The sequence below is a fragment of the Giraffa tippelskirchi genome, chromosome 6 (assembly GCF_054371585.1).
Source record: "Giraffa tippelskirchi isolate mGirTip1 chromosome 6, T2T-mGirTip1v1.2.pri, whole genome shotgun sequence".
Taxonomy (NCBI): domain Eukaryota; kingdom Metazoa; phylum Chordata; class Mammalia; order Artiodactyla; family Giraffidae; genus Giraffa; species Giraffa tippelskirchi.
The window spans coordinates 74683868-74703847 of NC_137280.1; the positions used below are offsets into that span (position 1 = coordinate 74683868).

The 19980-nt window shown below is 47.5% G+C and overlaps 1 long non-coding RNA gene across 1 annotated transcript; it reads left to right on the forward strand.

Annotated features, from left to right (window-relative positions):
- Nucleotides 1–5459: 5459 nt before the first annotated feature.
- Nucleotides 5460–19777, forward strand: LOC145509122 (uncharacterized). The gene is made up of 3 exons (XR_014055869.1): nt 5460–5722; nt 15792–15906; nt 16810–19777. It is a non-coding gene; the product is annotated as an uncharacterized LOC145509122 (long non-coding RNA).
- Nucleotides 19778–19980: the final 203 nt, after the last annotated feature.

Genomic DNA, 19980 nt, shown 5'->3' on the forward strand with positions numbered 1-19980 from the left:
GCTCTGGATCGGAGTCCTGGCTCCTCTGTTTCTTCGTGTCATTTATCCTCTTGGAAACAGGGCTGCAATATGTTCTCACAGGAAGAGCAGACGCACGCGCTCTGTGAGGGGCCGTGCACGGATCAGGGCTTGCCACTGACGCCGCCACTCCCACCACATGTCCCTGCCCCACGGGGGCCACAGACCCCGGCTCCGGGAGCCCTGGAAAAGCCGCCACAGCAGATGGCAGGAGGGGCCGAGCAGCCAGTGTGAGCCCAGGCCTGGCCCAGAGCCATCTGTCCTGCTTTAGACATCGTGCCGGCCGGCCATGCATTCAGATGTTCAGCCACATCAGCATTTTGCAAAATGTCAGCTTGAGCAGGGGACCCTCGTGGGCTGTCGTTGCTGCCAGCCATCTGATTTTGACATATTCCGGCCAGTGTGGGCACGCTGGAGCTTCATTTGCATGTGGAGGAATCCAGAGAATGCAGGAAGGACATGCAGAACATCCACTTTGCTGTGATGCTTCTTAGAATCACACAGGCTTGGGGGCTCAGGGCCACCTCGTCCCACCCTCCCAAGGCAGTGAGCTCTGTGTCTCCTGATAAAGGTCACTCCAGCTGTGATGGAGCCCCTTCCCCGGAGGCAGGCCAGCTACTTCTCCAGCAGCATTCCCTCTCCTGGACACCTTGGCTCTAAGAGGCTTTCTTTCGTTAAGCCAGTGTTTTGTCCACTTAGGACAGACCTGACCTTCTGCCATGCCCATCCAGACAAAACAGGACGGACAAGTTGTAGGTGGTTCGAAAGGGAGCCCTGGACACCCAAGCATGATCTGAAGGTGCCTGACCAAGGAATGGAGGCCTGGCTGGACCCTCAAACAGTAGCCCATGTAGGTCATGGAGACAAATTTGCATTTCCCTGGTCTATCAGTTAGGACTCTCTCTGTTGTGAGAGATAGCAACCAAATTAAAACAGGCTTTACATGAAAAAAAGGGAAAAAAGATAAAATGAATGCATTGGCTCAGACAGTGGCTAGAAAGTCAAAGATGCCTCTGCTTCAGGTGTGGCTGGATCCAGGCCCTCAGATGATGGCGCAAGGACTTGGTCTTTTCCTCTCTTTTTTCCCCTCCATGTTTGCTCTATTTTGAGACTCTAAAGGGGCAAGGTAGCCCCAGCAGCTACCTGCCTATTATCTCTTCAAGTTCAAATACAACAGAAAAGTAAGTGGAGGTCTCTCCCCTCAAAATTTGAGTCCTGAACCTAACTCACTGGCCCAGAGGACCTTGCTGCATCCTTGAAGCAGCAAGAGGGGTGGAGTCAGAGGCTGGTCTAGTCGGAGGCCATGTGGACCACCCAGGGGACGTGGTGGTGGCTGCCTGGAGGGCCCTTGGCAGAGGGAAGGGAGCTGGAGCCAGATGCCCAGAGCCCAGCCAAGACCAAGCATCAGCTCTGTGCCCAGCACACACTGGGTGTTTATCTGGTGAGAGAGACAGAATAAACACCAAAATCCACGCCACGAGGCATTCAACTAGAATGTGTCCGATGTCACCAACCAGACTGATGGATGTCATGTCAAATTTCAGACCAGAAACAGCTCACAGTGTTTACTGAACAGATGACCCCCTCCATCATGATGGTCATCGGGTCCCCCGTCCTGTGAATTGCCTCTTGGAACCTGGTGCTCAGTTTTGACCCTGCTTCTTATCTGCTGCTTCTCGCTCCTCGAGGCGCCCTAAAGCATCATTATGTTGATAACACTGCAGATTCTTTTCACTTCAGCTGGGCCTTCTCTCCCTTCACTTGGGAGGAAAAGTTCTTTCTGATGTGATCATGTCTACCAGGGACTCAACCCCTCATGCTTCTGCTAGCAGGGTCTTGATTAGAAAGCCCTTCCCCCCACCTCAAGGCCACAAAGACATTCTGCATTTTAAAAACCAGCTTGATCGTTTTGCCATTCTCACTGAGGTACAGAATTCCTCTGGAGTTAATTTAGCTAATACAGTGGAGAGTGGGAAGCTGATTTTATTTCTCCAGACACTGCCCACACTTCTTATACTACTTAATAAGTAATCTACCTTTTCCCTGATTATGTATTACCATGTATCAGCCACACACACACTCCGGGGTCTCTTTCCCAATGCCTCTGTCCACCACTCCCAGACTGTGTGCCCCCGACAGGCTCACACACCTTGCTCTTGAAGTCTAGGAAGCGTTGAGCTTCCCTCAACGCCCAAAACTTTGCTCATCTTTTTCAAAATGTTCTAAGTTATTCATAGAGTTATTTACATACATAATTTAGAATTCATTTTTCAAGTTCTAAAAATTGCTTTTGAGAATTTAATTAGATAATTCATTGAATTCATACATTTATTTAGGAGAAGTTGACATCTTTACAATGTTTTGTTGTCTCACTTGGGAGCACAGCTGTATCAGTCAGCAAATGCTATAATAACTGTGCGTAACAAGAAGGTCCAAAGCCCAGCAACTTAACCACAACAAGCCCCTGACCTGGGGAGCTCGTGTCTCTGTCTGAGTGATCTAGGGCTGGCTGAAGGATGGGTTCAGAGCTGCTTTGTAGGTCAGCTCTTCTCTTTGGACTGGTGGACAAGTTGGGGACAGGTTCTATATTTTATGGCCAACAGGAGAGGACAGAGAAGGTGAGAGGAGCAAGACTCCACCCCCTACTATTGCTCTGTCCACAAGCTTCAGTCAAAGCAGCCAAGCAGCCAAGCCCGGTCTCAGTCGGGGTGGGGGAATCTCTGGACGACTCTTTCCTTGGCACAGGGCAGAGCCTCTAACCCCATTGGAGGAGGCAAGACTTGAAAACAGCCATCCTGTCTCCCACAAAGGGAAGTCTCTTTATTTACTCAGATCTATTTCATGTCATTATAACTGCTGCAGATGCTTCTCGGGAAGGTCAGGCCCCCTTGTCAGGCTGGCTCCTGCCTGGGGACCCTCCCTGATGCCCGGACAGCCTCCTTGCTGCAGCCCCTGCACAGTCAGCTCTCCTCCTGGTGACAGGACCTGGAGGGAAACGCAAGCTCCTCCACAAGAGGAGCTGAACCTGGGGTCCTGAATCGCTCCATCAGCTCTGGGACCTGCTTCCAGGAACACAGTACCAACAGACTGAGTGGAGCCTGGACCCTGGGAAGGAGCTTGCTTCTGGAATCAGGCCACATCAGTTCTAGGGCTGACTCTGCCATGGGTATGATGCGTGTCCTGGCACGGCCTGCATGAGCCCTGGGCCTCCAGCTCTCCTGTGTGCAAAATGGGGGCACTGGACCTAATGACTTCCAAAGCCCTGTCCCAAATCTATGGCACTTTATGAATCTATAATTTATGGTGTAGCTGAAGAGCATCCCAGCGTGGGAAGAGGAAACAGCCTGCAGAGGGGAGGGGCAGGGATGTCCAGGGGCCAATTATAGATCCAGGGAGGGAAGTGTGTGTGTGTGTATGTGGGGGGAGTATGTGTGTGGGGAGTGGCTGTGTAGGGGTGTGTGTGGGTGTGTATGTATAGGGGTGTGTGTGTGTGTGTGTGTATAGGAGTATGTGTGGGTATGTGTGTGTGGTTGTGTGTGGGGGGAGTGGGTGTGGGGGGGTGTAGGGGTGTGTGGGGTGTGTGTGTGTATGTGTATAGGGGTGTGTGTGGGTATGTGTGTGTGTGGGGAGTGTGTGTGTGTGTGCAGGGTTGTGTGTGTGGGATATGTGTGGGTGTGTGGATGTATGTGTGTGGGTGTGTGTATGTGGGTGTGTGTATATGTGTGTGTGTAGGGGCATCTGTAGGGGTGTGTGCAGAGGTGTGTGTGTCTGTGGGGTGTGTGTATGCAGGGGTGTGGGGGAGATGTGTGTGTGTATGTGTTTGTGTAGGGGTATGGGGGGATGTGGGTGTGTGTGTGGGAGTGTGTGTAGGGGCGTCTGTAGGGGTGTGTGGGGGTGCGGGTGTGTGTGTGGGGGTGGTGTGTGTGTGTATGTAGGGGTATGGGGGAGATGTGTGTGGGTGTGTGGGGAGGTGTGGGGGTGCGGGTGTGTATTTGGGGGTATGTGTAGGAATGTGGAGGGGATGTGTGTGTGTAGGGGTGTGCGTAGGAGCATGTATAGGGGTGTGGGGGAAATGGGTGTGTGTGGGGGGTAGTGTGTAGGGGTGTCTGTATGGACATGTGTATGGACATGTGTAGGGGCATGTGTAGGGGTGTGTGGGGGGGCTGTGAGGGGGTACGGGTGTCTGTGTGTGTGTGTATGTAGGGGCATCTGTAGGGGCATGTGGGGGGGATGTGGGGGGTGCAGGTGTGTATAATGGGGTATGTGTGTGTGTGTGTGGCTGTGTGTAGGTGTGTGTGTAGGGGTGTGTGTAGGGATGTGTGTAGGGGGGTGTATGTGTGGGATGTGGGGGTGCGGGTGTGTGTAATGGGGTGTGTGTGTGGCTGTGTGTAGGTGTGTGTGTAGTGGTGTGCATAGGGGTGTGTGTAGGTGTGTGTAGGGGTGTGTGTAGGTGTGTGTAGGGGTGTGTGTAGAGGTGTGTGTAGGTGTGTGTAGGGCCGTGTGTAGGGGCATGTGTAGGGGTGTGTGTGTGGGGTGCGGGGGTGCGGGGGTGTTTAATGGTGTGTGTATGTGTGGCCGTGTGTAGGGGTGCTTGTGTGTGTGTGTTTAGGAGGATGGGAGGGGGCGATACTCACTACTTTCAAGGTTTTAAAGGAAGTAATGGAGTGGAAAGAGCAGAATGGTCCTGTGTGGCTGGAAATGTCAGAACTGGGAACCAGCGCCTGGAAGACATGGGAGGCGGACACAGCCCAGTCCACAGAGGCCATCTTCTCCCTCCCAGCGCTTTCTGGGGAGGAGACAGGCTCCCTGAGCAGAAGGGGCTCAGGTCTGGGCAGGGACAAAGGTGCACATGCTCTGAGCTCTGTGATCCCTGATAAAATGTGCCTTCGGGATGTTTCTCCTTTTATCTCCAGCAGCAGAGGGGAGCCCTTGCTGTTTTGTCTTGCTCTCTCTCTCCCTCTGAATGCAGCCCCCAGAGCAGCTAGGCAGGAGCCTGCCTGGTGGACCTGTGCGTTCTAGCCACCTGACGGTCAAACACCCCAATACAGTTTGCCTAGAGGTGGCTCCTGGCCCGTGTGCCTCAGGGGGAGGTTGGGGGGCCAGAGTGGGAGGAGGAAGGACAGGTGATGGCGGGGAGAACTTGTAATGATTCAATTCAGTACTTAGATCTGGGCTCTTCATTCTGGCAGCAGACTTGAAGGCAGACAAGGATCTCTGCATCCAGCCACACCTGGAGGAAGCCAGGTGTGCTTTCCAGGTGATCAGAGGATTCAACCCCAGGAGGTGGAGGTGAGAGAGAGAGGCGAGAAGCCCTCCCCACAAGGCCCACGGGCAGAGCGCGCTAAGCTCCTCACTCCGTGATGGTTCCTGTGTCCTGGACCCTGATTGGGTCCAACGCACAGCTGGAGTGTCCTCCAGTTGGAGGTGGGCGGGGCCAGGGCACCGGCAGTTGCTGATAGAGGTCCGGGAGAAGGGCAGAGCCGCTGGTTTTCCCACTTCCTGTGGTTCACACTCTTCTCTGCTCTCCTCTTCTCTCTGTGCTACCTGTGTCCTGTGTCCTAAGCGGGTGGGCGACCTCAGCTGGAGGGACAGTGGCCTTCCTGTGAAGGGCCCATGAGCAGGGTGCAGTCAGCGGACAGAGGGCTCCAGCACCCCTTGGTTTCAGCATTCGGCGCGTGTGGGATCTTCTCTCCACGGCATGGCGGTCAGTACCCTTAGAGCTCCTTTTATGTTTCTATGGTAACCACAGCCCCCTGGAGCGCTCACGGGCCTGCATCGCAGCCTTCTTCCTTGCATCTCCGCACCCCAGCACAGAGAGGGGCCCACCGAATGCTATTGTCACAACAGGTGCAGGAAGGCTGCTCAGCTCCCTCTCCTGCTGCACTACCCCCGGCCCCACCCCGGGCCCTCTGCCCGAGATGGCGGGGACAGTCCCTGCCTTCCAGAAATGGGCGGTCACATGACAGCAGCATGCCAGGGTTCCTTGGGTGAGATATCAGGAGAGAGAAGGGGAGAAAAGCGGCGTATGCTGGACCCCATCTCTGCCCCAGGCACAGACCTGGCTTCACCACCCCATTACCTTTTCTCATCTCATGGCAAGGTGAGGATGCTAGTCTCCTGTGCATGGCAACAAGCTGAACTTAGAGGAGTGTGGACTTGTGACGAGCCCTTCAGATGAGAACTGAATTTCACACCTAGACAATTTGGTCTGAATTCCAAACCAGCACCTGATTCTAGAACAGCTCCATCACGTGATGCCAAGGGCACTAGGGGATCTGTGATCAGGTTCACTCAACTTGGAAGGCGATGCAATGAGATGAAAATTTTCCTCTCCTCAAAACCACCTCCTGTAAGTTCCAGCACAGGTAACAACAAAGTTTAGAGAGTCTGGGGTGCTTACACAGAAGGGGCTTGCTTATCTTCCTAGGAAAACTAAGCCCACACGAAACAGAACTCATGTGGCTAATGTCATAGGCCATGATAGAACTCAAATAGCATTTATTCAAAGAACTGAAATATTTGTATGTTGTGTCTACTCCAAAAAGCTGCCAAATTACTCCTTGTTTTCTCTGGACTTTGTATGGGCAGCCCAGATAAATATAACCCCAGATGATTTTTTACTGAAATTACCCAAGTAATTGCTTCCGTTTTTAGTTTCTACATAAAATTGTGTTTGCTGGACCCCAAGAGTGTGCTCAGGATAAAATTAGGTTGTGTGAAATTGAAAATATGGGGAAAACCAGACTATGGAAGCTTATAGTCTGGTTTTGGGGGAAAATCAATTATATGAAGCAGATGCTTTCTACTTACAGAATATGTTGTGCCAGACCAACACTCTCACAAATAATGGTCATTAAAGCTGGATAAAATGTAAGAGAAACTGCTGTTTGAGGGCATCAGAATACACCCAAGACAGCCAAGATCATCCCCAGGAGGAGGGAGGAGGGAACAGAGGAGGGAAGGGGATGCCTCCCGTTCTGGGGACGTTTGTAATTTGCCTTTCAGGGCATAGAGTCCAAGCAGAGAATGCATGTCCCAGGGTCTGAAAAGGTCACAGAAGATTCAGGATCATCCAGGCAGTCAGGACTTGAGGGGCCAAAGTCTGTGGGTAAAGAGAATTGCACACATGTGATTCCACCATCTTGAACAAACATTTCTCTTGGAGAATTTGCCAAATCCCAAGCCCCAGGTGATTGTAAGCACCTAGAAATCATGCCCAGAGCAACTGAGCAGGGCTCTGAAGCCAAGGAGGGCTTTGGAGTCTCAAAGAACTTGGGAGAAAACAAGTGGGGAGAAAGGACCCTCACTCTGTGAGAGGAGGCCCCAACGGTGCAACAGACTGGAGTAAAGATCAGGCAAAAAGAAGCTGGAGGAGATGCAATCCCTGAGATAAGAGGGTTAAATTTACTGAGTACTCTGTTCACCTGGCTTTTTTCCTGAGAGAATGTCCAGTCCACAAGACACAAGCTGAATCCAGTCAGATCAGAGCTCAAGAGGAAATCTTACTGGGCTGGAAAGTCAGATATCAAAGTTTAGTAACGCCAGGGAGGCTGCAAACTGAAGGAGAAAGTCCTGGATTGCAGGAAGTCACCTAGGAAGATACCCCAACCCTGTCTTTAAGCTCCTATCTAACTCCTAGACGGCACAGACACAGGACAAGGTGATAGGAGCCTCGCCAAACAGTGAGCTAGAAGGCTGGAAGGCTGCAGCAGAGAATTCAACAGCTATAAAAACAAAAATTACCATGGAGGGTGGGGAATTGAGGAGACACAAGGGCACAAACTTGAAAGTAGATAATGATAAGTCCTGGAGATCTAGTGCACACCATAGTGATCATAGTTAACAAGACTGTATTCGAGTTGCTAAGAGACAAGATCTTAATTATTCCTGCCACAAAAAATAAATGGTAATTACGTGACATGATAAGGGTGTTAGCTAACACTACTGTGGTAATAATATTGCAATATATAAATACATCAAGTCAACATGTTGTACATCTTAAATTGCACAATGTTACATTGTCAACTCTATTTCAATAAAATGAAACAAAAATGATCAGACCTGAGATGCAGTAGAAATCTGTTAGGCAAGATTAAAAAAAAAATCGTTATAAAAACAGATCCAGACATGAAACTAGAAGAAAAGGACTTTACAATATCTATGATAGCTATGTTCAAGTGTCTATCAGCAAAAATGTATATAATGAGTGAAGAGGTAAGGAATGTTTGAGAGAGCTATCAAAACTCTAAAAGCAAGTGGAAAATTCGTTAGACTCTACAATAGAAAAGATCATTGTACTTGAAGACAGGTTATTTGAGATGGAATAAATTAAAGCATGGAGAAAAAAACTGAATTTCATTCACCTGTAGAATAATATAAGTGATCTAACACATATGTAGCAGAGAATAAGAAGGAAAAAGTATTTAAATACACTTTATCTGAAATCATCTAAAGGTAAGTAAAACCTTGATCTATCAATCCAAGAAACTAGGTAAAATCAACCAAAATAAACACAAAGAAAGGCACAACTAGGCACACCCTAGCCAAACTGCTGAATCTCACAGCTAAAGGGAGGCATTGAGAGAGGAAAACAGCAGCTGATATCTCCCAGAAACACTGAGGCAGGAAGACCAGGGAATGCCATCATTCAAAGTCAACCTAGAATTCTATAAGCAGCAAAATGCTCTTGAATATGAGGGTCAAAGAAAGATACTTCCATAGAAATGAATACAGAATTCACCAGCGTGCCTATCTTGGAACAAAAAATAAATATTCCTCCCGGAAAAGGAAAAAAAAATAGAGCATTGGAAATGCTAGCTCTGAAATGGTAAGCATGTGGGTAAAGAAGATGACTTTTCCCTTAAATTCTTGAAAAGCTGGTTGACAAATAATAGTCAAAAGACATGACAGAGTTAGAATATCACCTTCCACACCCCTGGATGAGTTAGGAGGGCTCTCATTAGAAATCTATGGCTGTTCACATGACAAAGAGATAGAATCACAAATAACGTGCCTCCTGCTGTCTGGCCAAACACCCAATAGCATCTTATGAAAGGGATTAAGCTTGAGTCTGACCCAGCCTCTGGATCCAGCAGCCAATATGCAGAAAGTATAAAGACAGAGGGACACACAGAGAATGCTATCGGCAAAATCCAGACTGCAGGCAAGTCTACAAGTCAAAGGAACCCGGCTTCCCCACAGATAATGGTGAGGAGCCGAAAGAAGTAGGGGAAACTTGCAGGATGAAAGAAACTTAAAGGCCGTGTCATATTTTTAAATTGAGCAAAAGTAAGCCGCAATGTCCAGGGATTCACCTTTGAATGATAAAGCTTTCTTTTTTTTAAAATTTAAAAAACGTAATTGCAATGAAAATCAGGATAGTGGAACTTGTAAGGGTGCGGAGGGGAGTAGAAGGGCTCTGGTTGAGGTAAGGCTTACAGACAGAGCTCCCAGGATGGGCAACACAGCTCTGTTTCTTGAACTCAAGGTGGTTATAGGGGTGTTTGCCTAGGAATACTTTGTAAGCCATGGATGTGATTTTTTGTTTCTGAGTTTTAAAATATAAAAGTATTTTAAAAGTAAATCAACACTTTGAAGCAAAAATAATAATTTAGTGTGATGGTTTAAAGTGAAAGTCACTCAGTCATGTCCGACTCTTTGAGACCCCATGGACTATACAGTCCATGGAATTCTCCAGGCCAGAATACTGGAGTGGGGAGCCATTCCCTTCTCCAGGGGATCGTCGCTACCCAGAGGTTGAACCCAGGTCTCCTGCATTGAAGGCAGATTCTTTACCAGCTGAAGCCACCAGGGAAGCCCGGTGGTTTAAAAAGTATGTGGAAATAAAATGATAGTGCATGCATACTGTTGGCATCTGGTCCCATCACTTCATGGGAAATAGATGGGGAAACAGTGGAAACAGTGTCAGACTTTACTTTTTTGGGCTCCAGAATCACTGCTGATGGTGACTGCAGCCGTGAAATTAAAAGACACTTACTCCTTGGAAGGAAGGTTATGGCCAACCTAGATAGCATATTTAAAAGCAGAGACATTACTTTGCCAACAAAAGTCCGTCTAGTCAAGGCTATGGTTTTTCCAGTGGTCATGTATGGATGTGAGAGTTGGACGGTGAAGAAAGCTGAGCGCCAAAGAATTGATGCTTTTGAACTGTGGTGTTGGAGAAGACTCTTGAGAGTCCCTTGGACTGCAAGGAGATCCAATCAATCCATCCTAAAAGAGATCAATCCCGGGTGTTCATTGGAAGGTCTGATGTTGAAGCTGAAACTCCAATACTTTGGCCACCTGATGCGAAGGGTTGACTCATTGGAAAAGACCCTAATGCTGGGTAGGATTGGGGGCGGGAGGAGAAGGGGACGACAGAGGATGAGATGGTTGGATGGCATCACCGACTCGATGAACATGGGTTTGGGTAGACTCCGGGAGTTGGTGATGGACAGAGAGGCCTGGCGTGCTGCAATTCATGGGGTCGCAGAGAGTCGGACACGACTGAGCGACTGAACTGAACTGAACTGTTGACTTAAAAAAAATGCACAATGTGTGTGTGGGTTGCGAGTTAAATTTTATTTGGGGGGGCAAAATGAGGTGTGCAGCCTGGGAGACAGCACCTGAGATAGCTCTGAGAGACTGTTCCCAAGAGGCAGGTGGAGAAGGTCAATGCATTCTGGTGAAGGGGGAGTGCATGCAATCAGGCACATATTTTTGTAGAACATTTCTGCGGGTCTCGTGAAGCTTCTGCTAGTCACTAGAAACAATCGTCACTGTGAAGGATTTTAGTGCTTTAGATATAAGGAGACACAAGAATTGGGCTCATAAAATCAGTTCCTGAGAATATCTATCTGAAGACCTGTCCTGCTTGTTTTCCCGGAGCACAGAGCGCCTCATTCCTGCTCTCCACCCTGAGGTCCTTGGGGGTGTTGGAAGTCAGCAGCTGCAGCGTCACATGATTTAATCCTTGTAGGTAGACGGCAAGTGCTCACAAATGGCCAATTTATAGTTGACAATGCAGTGAGGGAACTGCTGAGCTGCTTGAGGCTGGAGAAAGAAGGGCCCTTGAGAATTAGAACAAGTCCCCAGGTTCACACAGGGGGTATTGGGCTCATCCCTCCTCTCATTCCAGTAGTCAGACAGCAAGACCTCGTAACACAGGGGATCAGGTATTTAGGAAGTCTTGCCTCAGGAGTAATTATTATTCTCAGGAGTAATTATTATTATGCCTCAGGAGTAATTATTCCTCAGGGAATAATTGTCCCACACCTGAGGGTGACTCTGATCCAACCTAATGTATCTTAGGAAAGGTCCTGAAAGGGCAGAAATATTCCCAAGGAACTCAACTAGATCCCATGGCAATGCTCAAGAACACTTTTAGAAACACAAAAATATCCAGGACCCAACAAGATAAAATTCACAGTATTTGCTATCCAGTCAACTTCCCGGGTATGCGAAGCAGCAGGAAAATATGACCCAAGATGATGAGAAAAAGTGTTCAATAGAAAGTAACGTAGAATTGACACAGATTGTAGCAGTGATAGGCAAGGATGTGAAATGGCTCTTGGAACTATATTCCACATGTTCAAAAAGATAGAGATGGAACATATTAAGGAATGACATAGAAAATGTGAAAGAAACCAAATTGAACCTCTAGACATACACACAGCATGTAGACTTAAAAAAGGAAAAACAACAATGAAAAGATGATTAGAAGACAGACATCAAAAAGCAACATAAGCACAAATGTTATCAATAATTACTTTACATTTAAATTTTCTCAACACATCAATCAGAAGACAGAGGTTTTCAGGTTGGATACAGAAATAACCCAACTTGATGTTGTCTACAAAAGCTCACTCTGAATATAAAGACAGAAATAGGATAAAAGCAAAATGATAGAAAATGGTATACTGAACTAGCCTTTATGGAAAAAGGGGGCATTAGGGGGCTGAAGAGGCTACAATAATATCAGACAAAGTAGATTTCAGAGTGAAGAATGTTAGTAGGGATTTAAAAATTCATCTTGAATGATAAAGGTTTTGATTCATCAAGAGAACATAATAATCTTAAATGTCAATGCACTTAATAACAGCAACTCATAATGCATGAAGCCAAAACTAATAGAAACACAGGAAAACAGGCAAACCACAAAAATGTTGAGACTTAAACACCTGTCTTTCAATAATTGATGGAATTAAGCACAGCAAATCAGTAAAGACATTAAACCCTTTAAAACATTTTTTTAGCTTTTTCTTTTGTATTGGGGTTTAGCCAATTAACAATGTTGTGACAGTTTCAGGTGGACAACCGAGGGACTCAGTCATACATATATAAGGACGTGAGAAGTTTTGAACAGCACTATTAACCAAGATGACTTGCTTGACATTTATAAAGCATGTTCTTTTCAAGTGCACATGGAACTTTACCAAGGCAGACTGTATTCATGCCATTAAGACAAGAATTCAATCCATTAAAAAGGAGTCAGATCATAGAAAGTGTGTTCTGTGACCACAATGGACTTAGATTGGAAATCAATAGGAAAAAGATTTCTGGAAAGTCCCCAAATATTTAGAATCCAAACAACACACTTGTAAGTGGATCCATGCATCAACAAAGAAACCCAAAGGAAATTAGAAAATATTTTGAACTGGATGAAAATTAAAACAGAGTGTATCAGAATTTGTAAAAATGTCACTAAAATAGTAGGTTGGGAGAAATTTAGAGGGTTAATGACCATTATTCAAAGAGAAGAAGTTTCAAATCAAAGCTCTGTGCTTTTACTTCAAAGAGTCAGTAGAGGAGCAAACTGAACTGAAATTAAGCAGGTTAGGAGACGCTCGAGATCAGGGCAGAAATCATGCAATAGAGAAGAGAAGAACAGTAGAGAAGATCAATGAAGCAAAGTGTTTTGTTTTGGTTTTTTTTTTGAGAAGATCGTTAAAATTGGTAATTCTCTAGCAAGATTGAACAGGAAAAACAATGTTAGCCATAAACATCAGAAATGACAAAGATGGCATCATTACAGTTTGAGTAGATATTAAAAGGCTAATGAGGACATCTTACAAACTTTATTGCAATAAATTTGTGATACTTAGATAAAATTCACCTCTTTAAATACACAAGCACCATAGTTGTCTAAAGAGCATAACTAACTGGCATAACCCTTTATCTATTGAAAGAAAATGAATTTGTACTTGAAAACTTTTCCACCAAGAAAATTCTTATGATTTTTACCAAGGTGCCCCCACAGTATGGTGGGGAAAACCCATCTTTCCAATAAACGATGCCCAGTCAATTGGATGTCGATAAGCAAAGACAAAAAAAAAAGTTGACCATCACCTCACATCACATAAAAGTTGTCCAAAAACCACTCAAAACACCAGTTCAGAGTTAGATTTTAGACCTAACTGTGAAAAGTAGAACAAAAAAGGCCAGAAAACGACACAGGCCACCTCCTTGTAGAACTCAAGGTGGTTGCTAACTATGAAGGAAAAGATTAATATACTGTATTTGATTAGAATTAAGAATTTACGTCCATCAAAAGACTCAGAACAAATTTAAAAGAGAACATCTATAAATCAGCAGGGAACATGCAAACAATCCAATTTTTTTAAATGACAAATAGCTTGAACAGGAACTTCACGAGGATAACACCGAATTGGGCCATAAACAAGAGGGCCTAATCTCATTAGGCCCCAAGAAAAGGTACATTAAAATCACAGAACAGCAGTCCCACCCATAGTGGCTGAAGTTTTATAATGTGAAGAGGCTAAATGTCAGCAAAGATGTGAAGTAACTAAAAACACACAGCCAGAGGAAGTATAAATTGGTACAACCACTTAGAAGCAGTGTTCACCAGGATCCAATGAAGCTGAGCCTAACCCCTCTTTTCATGACCCATTAATTACACCGCTTGACATTGACCCAACAGAAATGCTGTAGGTATTCATCCAAAGCTATACACATGGAGATTTACAACAGTTCTAATGATGATAACCAAAAAATTAGTAATGATCATGCTGCTGCTGCTGCTGCTAAGTCACTTCAGTCGTGTCCGACTCTGTGCGACCCCATAGACGTCAGCCCACCAGGCTCCCCCATCCCTGGGATTCTTCAGGCAAGAATACTGGAATGGGTTGCCATTTCCTTCTCCAACGCAGGAAAGTGAAAAGTGAAAGTGAAGTCGCTCAGTCGTGTCCAACTCTTAGCGACCCCATGGACTGCAGCATACCAGGCTCCTCCGTCCATGGGATTTTCCAGGCAAAAGTACTGGAGTGGGGTGCCATTGCCTTCTCTGAGTAATGATCATATTGCCCATCAATTGCAAAATGGATAATAAATGTTAATATAGTCATACACAAGTAATACAGCCATAAATAGAGGAATATTGCTACTTGCAACAACATGGAGGACTCACAAACATAATTTTGGAAGGAGCCAGACCCAAAAGAGTACCTAGTACATAATGCAATCTATATGAAGTTCTAAAGGTCTAGGCTGGTGTACAGTATTGGAAGTTAGAATGGCAGTGGTGGTCTTTGAGGAGTGGTAATGGGAGGGAAGACTGTAAGGATCTATTTCTCGACCTGGCTGGTTTCCTGGATGAGTTAACTCTGTAAAGTCTCATCACCCTGTCCACTCATGACTCCTGCATCTTTCTGAGTGTGTGTTCTACTTACATAAAATGCCAGAGAGGGTTATGAAGTAGACAACAGTGGAATTCAAACTGTGCAGTGTTGGGGCCGGGTGAAAGGCAGCGTACCTGCTGAAATTGGGAGATCTGAGTTCAGATGCCAGCTCTGCCGTGTCCTAGCCCAAAACCACACCGAAGCTTTTTCAGCTTCCTCACCTTCGATGGCCCCATCTTTCTGCCCTGTTACAGGGTGGTTTGGGGTTTAATAGGTGATCTAACTGTGCGCCTGATTCAAGACCTGGTTTATAGCTGACATGCAGAGAATGGCAGTGGTGCTGGGCATTGGTTATCAATGTGGGCTCCAGAGTAAGACTGCCAGGTTTGAATCCAGACCCCTCCACTTACTGACCTTGAGGAAGTTATGTGACATCCCCGTCCTGTCTCCTCACCTGTAAAATGAGGAAAAGATTAGTTAAGACTTAGCACATAGAGCAAGCCATGTATCTGGTTGCAACTACTATGAATATTTCTATTACTATTACTAGTTGATAGTGGAGCTTGGAGAAGGGAATTCTCGTCAGCAGGAGGAAAGATTCCCAGGGAGGCTGGGCTTCAGGTGGCTTTGCCAGGATGAACATGCTTTGGGGTATCTTGAAAGAAAGAAAGTGAAGTCACTCAGTTGTGTCCAACTCTTTGCGACCCCATGGACTGTAGCCTGCCAGGGTCCTCCATCCATGGGATTTTCCAGGCAAGAATACTGGAGTGGGTTGCCATTTCCTTCTCCAGGGGATCTTCCTGACCCAGGGATCAAACCCAGGCCTCCCTCATTGTAGGCAAACTCTTTATCATCTGAACCACCTAGGAAGTACCTACAACTACCTAAGATGCTCCAGAGTATCTTACATCAAGTGAATCAGGGCTTCTTTGGTTCTCTCCCTCGCCCCCTGCCCCATTACCTAAATAGGATCCCCCATCAAGAGAGCCAAAGACTCAATATGAAGTCCAGCCCTAAGCAACTCTGTTCCCATTTTCCATGGAAGAAACTGCTGCCCCAAAGGGTCAGGGTACCATCCAGGGTTCCAGGGGGTCTGAGGTGGACATGGGTCAAGTCTCTTCTTCTCTGCTCCCCAAGCACCCAGGTGCCCAGAACTATGGTCCTCATTCAAGGGCTGGAGGAGAAGGCCTCGGGGGACACGCATTCCTGAGGCTCTCTGGCATGCCTGCCGCGAGTGCACGTGGAGGAAAAGGTAAACCCCAGCCCCGGAAGCGGGGGATGCGCCTCCTTCAGATGAGAACACCCATGGCCCCACGCAACGTCCCCCACGCCTCTTCGCATCGCACTTTTCTGTAGCGAGCACAGGAGCTAATGGGCTTTTACAGCTTTTACATCCAACACACTAATTATAGTTCAAAGAACCACGTGCAGATTCCAGCATTCTTCTTTTACCACGTTTCCCGATCTCTATGAAGAACTAATTAAAAACTTTTTTTTTCTGTCGTCGCTTGTCTGACAGTTTTGCCAATTTGCAGCCTGACGTGCGGAGCTAGTTAGAAGTGAAGGCCATCAGCAGATGCCCACGTCTGAGGTGCAAGGGGGCCGAGAGGACGTGCCTCTGAGAGACCGGCTGTATCAGACAAATCAGCCCTGGGCCGGTGGGGGGGCAGGCAGTAAACACTTACAGGGCTGTTCTTTGTGGGCGAAGGGCTGGGCTGTGGCAGAGAAGGAGGTTGATGTGGTCTGACCTAGAAGCTTAGGTCACAATCTCCCGGAGATGTGGGGCTCAGGTCCATCACGTGTGGGTGTGATGGACGTCACTCCAGCCCCCACTACGACGCTGCACAGGGGATGTCAAGGCCCTTAGAAGTGAGGAACCCAGGTTGATGTCTCCCCAACTCCTAGCAGCCACCCTGAAATGTGGTGACTGCCATCCCCACCTGCAGATAGAGGACCAGAGCTCAGGGGACAGACAGAGCCGCCTGGGTGAGGGGAGCTGATGGTGCCTCTCCCCGTGGAGCATCATCGCAGGGCTGGGGAGGGTGCCTGGCCTGTGTCACAGGAGCCCTGCTGCGGTCGTTTGTCCTCTAGGACACTGCCCATCCTCTCTGCATGCGACAGACGCATCATCTCACTCTCTTCATATTCATAACAGGTGGATTCCGACCTCGGCATGAGAAGGAGGAGGCATGCGATGCAGCCCTGTGTGAGCCCTTCTGCCCTCGCTGTCCACCCCAGCCTCGGGCCCTGGAACCACAGGGCCGCCAGGGAGGGCCCAGAGCCCCCGTGGTCCCTCCTCAAGCTGCCGCCCGATGCCTGGCATTCTGTCATTCCTCTCACTCACTGGGAAAAGGCCACAGTAATGATAGCAACACTCGTTCACCGTGTAATGTCTGAGCGAGCCCACCTTCAGCCTGAGCAGAGCTGCAGGGACGCCAGAGCAGGAAGGCCTGGCCTTGCCTGCCCTCGAAGGGCTGATTCAAGAGAGGGAGCGCTTATACACCCTGGTGATGGTTCCACTGAACTGGATTCTGAGACGGGGAGCTTGGGCTGGGGTCGTTCCTGAAGGATGCTGATGGGGGAGGGGAGGGAGAGAGCCATTTGAGAAGAGCAATCGATGGTCAGGCAGGACAGGGTTCATCGTGCCTGGGAAACGGTCTCTCTGGGGGGAGATGTGTGGGTCAGATGAACTTGGCAGGTGAGAAAGGCCTGCTTGTCAAGATCCCTTGCTTAAGTTTTGTTCTAGAAGCAATGGAAAAAAAAAAACTAAAGGCCTTTAAGCTGTGATGCTGGCACTGTAAGATGTGCAATTTAAAGGCCTCTCTGACCTTGGGGAGGGGATAAGCACACAGGGGATAAAACTGGAGTGGGGGGCTGGCGAGGAGGTGGTCACCATGGTCTGGATGGGGTCCAGGCTGGCCTCGCCCAGGGTGGAGGCAATGGGCTGGAGACAAGTGGATGGATACCTTAAACATTTCAGAGGTCGATGTGATGTAGTAAGGGGCTGATGTGGGCATGAAGGAGAAGGAAGAGACCCAGGTTTCTGATTTAGGCAACTAAGTGGATAGGAGAGGATGGGATGGGAGTTTCAGGTGAAGAACGGGGACAATGGAAACAGGAACTGGAATCTCAGCAAGCAGCCCCAGACCCCCAGGGCAGGAGGCACATTCGTGTGTTCCATCCTGCCCCCCATGGGACTGGATTCCTTCTTTTTTCCTCTGAATCCAGGCTTCATTTTGTCCCTTTGGGTACTGTCTTCTGGCCTAGTTAAGACAGTCCTCAGGAGTCTCATAAATGCTCTTTTGTTTTAGAAAACATCTGGTCCTTTTTGTGAGTGGAATTTAGGAAATGCGGTTAATGGTGAGTCCCCGCCTCCGTGGGTGGGTAGGATTTATGCAAACCTGATTTGGAAGAGATTGTGCTGGATGGCATTTGCTGGTTTGGGGGCCAAGAGTGTGCAAGCCTCATCCAGCCAACCTCTTCCTCATCAACTCAACAAGATTCTCAAGGAAGTTATCATCAAGGACTGAATGAAATCACTGAGTCAGCTGCTCTTGACCCACAGAATGGCAATTTCACGGGGCTCAACGCACAGAAGCAAGGAGATCCTGCAGGCCTTTCTCATAGATGTGGATACAGAGAAACACACAGGCCCCACTGAGGCCAGGCTGCCTCCCCCCCTAAGCGCCTGGGGCCTCATCTCTCTCTATCCACACAGGCTTGCAGAGAGAGGGATCTGGTTAGCTGACAGTTAACACCTTAACCCAACTCTGGTAAGCTGGGATCTGTGAGCAACATTTTTTTGTGGGAAAGGGGAAAGAAAGCTAAGGGGGAGGGCCTAGAAATCCCTCCCCTTAGAATCACCCAATTCTGTGCTCACTTCAGTAGCACATATACTAGAATCACTCAATCACGCCAGTTGATGGGGACGTCCGTTCTGGTAACTACTGGAGTGCTTGCATCATAGATGCTGAAAGAATCTTAATCTAGAATGAGGTTCCCTGATTCTCAATCTCAATCAATCTCAATCCCTGATTGATTGGTCATGGTTGTGCTATGGGTGTACATGAGTGCATACACACACAATACCACTGGGTGAGGCCTTGATGACAAACCACTTCTGGTGTAGAAGCTCCTCTGCGGGTTAGCTCTACCTGCTTGAGTTTGTTTCACCCATTAGGAAGCAGATGCCAAGATGAGATTCAATGTGCAGGGCATTTTTTGGAGGGAAATGAATGTGAAAAATCAAGGAAGAAGATTAAGAAAGATGAAGGCAGGTAGATCCCTCAACTCTTTTGCAGAGTTGACACCTGTAAAGAAAAATACGGGGGTGGGAGGCTTGGCTGACCTGGTTCAAGCATGGTGGTAGGACAGGAAGAGCCTCTGCTGGGTCCTTCAGTCACTGTGGTCCTTGCAGCAGGAGCAGCATGTGTTATGGCCACCATTTCATGTACCTGGAAAGGCCCCACTGATTGTCACAACATATAAATCACTGAGTCAGACAAAAGTAATTCAGAAAGGTGAAAATCATTGGCACTACTTAGTATGGAAAGGGACTAACCTTATCTGCACTTCATGAAAGCTTATTCTTTTGATGTGAATTTGACACCCTGCATAAACCTCCTTCTGTGTTTCCAATGATCCACACAAGCTGTACCTTCTCCAAGCTCTTCCGGCCTAGCAGACTGACCCCTGTCTTTGTCTTGTCCCCTGCTGACTGCAGGGAAACCATTAAGGAAGGAGATGGGAGAAATGATATGTCCCTCAGTGGGTGGTTAATCATGCAAGTGGACAAGGGCATGTAGTTAGACCTGGATTCAAATACTGACCCTGCCCCTCCCTCTCCCAGCTGTCCACATTTGGATACTCTCTAAACCTTCCTGAGCCACATTGGGAAAAAAAGACATTCCTAGTACTCACCTTGCCAGGTGGCCATGAGAATCATGTGACATCATCTATAAACACTGCCTAGCAATGTGCCTGGCATGTCATGGGCTCTGTGTAAAAACCCGGCCTCTCCCACCCTATTTCCCATTTCTCTGTACTCCACCCTCTCCAGTACAGATGAAATACAATAAATTGAATGGTGCTTATGATTTATGGCTGGTAAAATAGCAACTAAACATATAGGCTGACGTGGTTAAATTCGACACCACAAATCATGTTTGAACACCTCTGGACACATGAGTGTAATCTTGTTTTGTTGTTGTTTAGTTGCTAAACCATGTCTGACTCTTTTGCGACTCCATGGGCTGTAGCCAGTCAGGCTCCTCTGTCCATGGGATTTCCCAGGCAAGAATACTGGAGTGGTTGCAAGAATACTGGA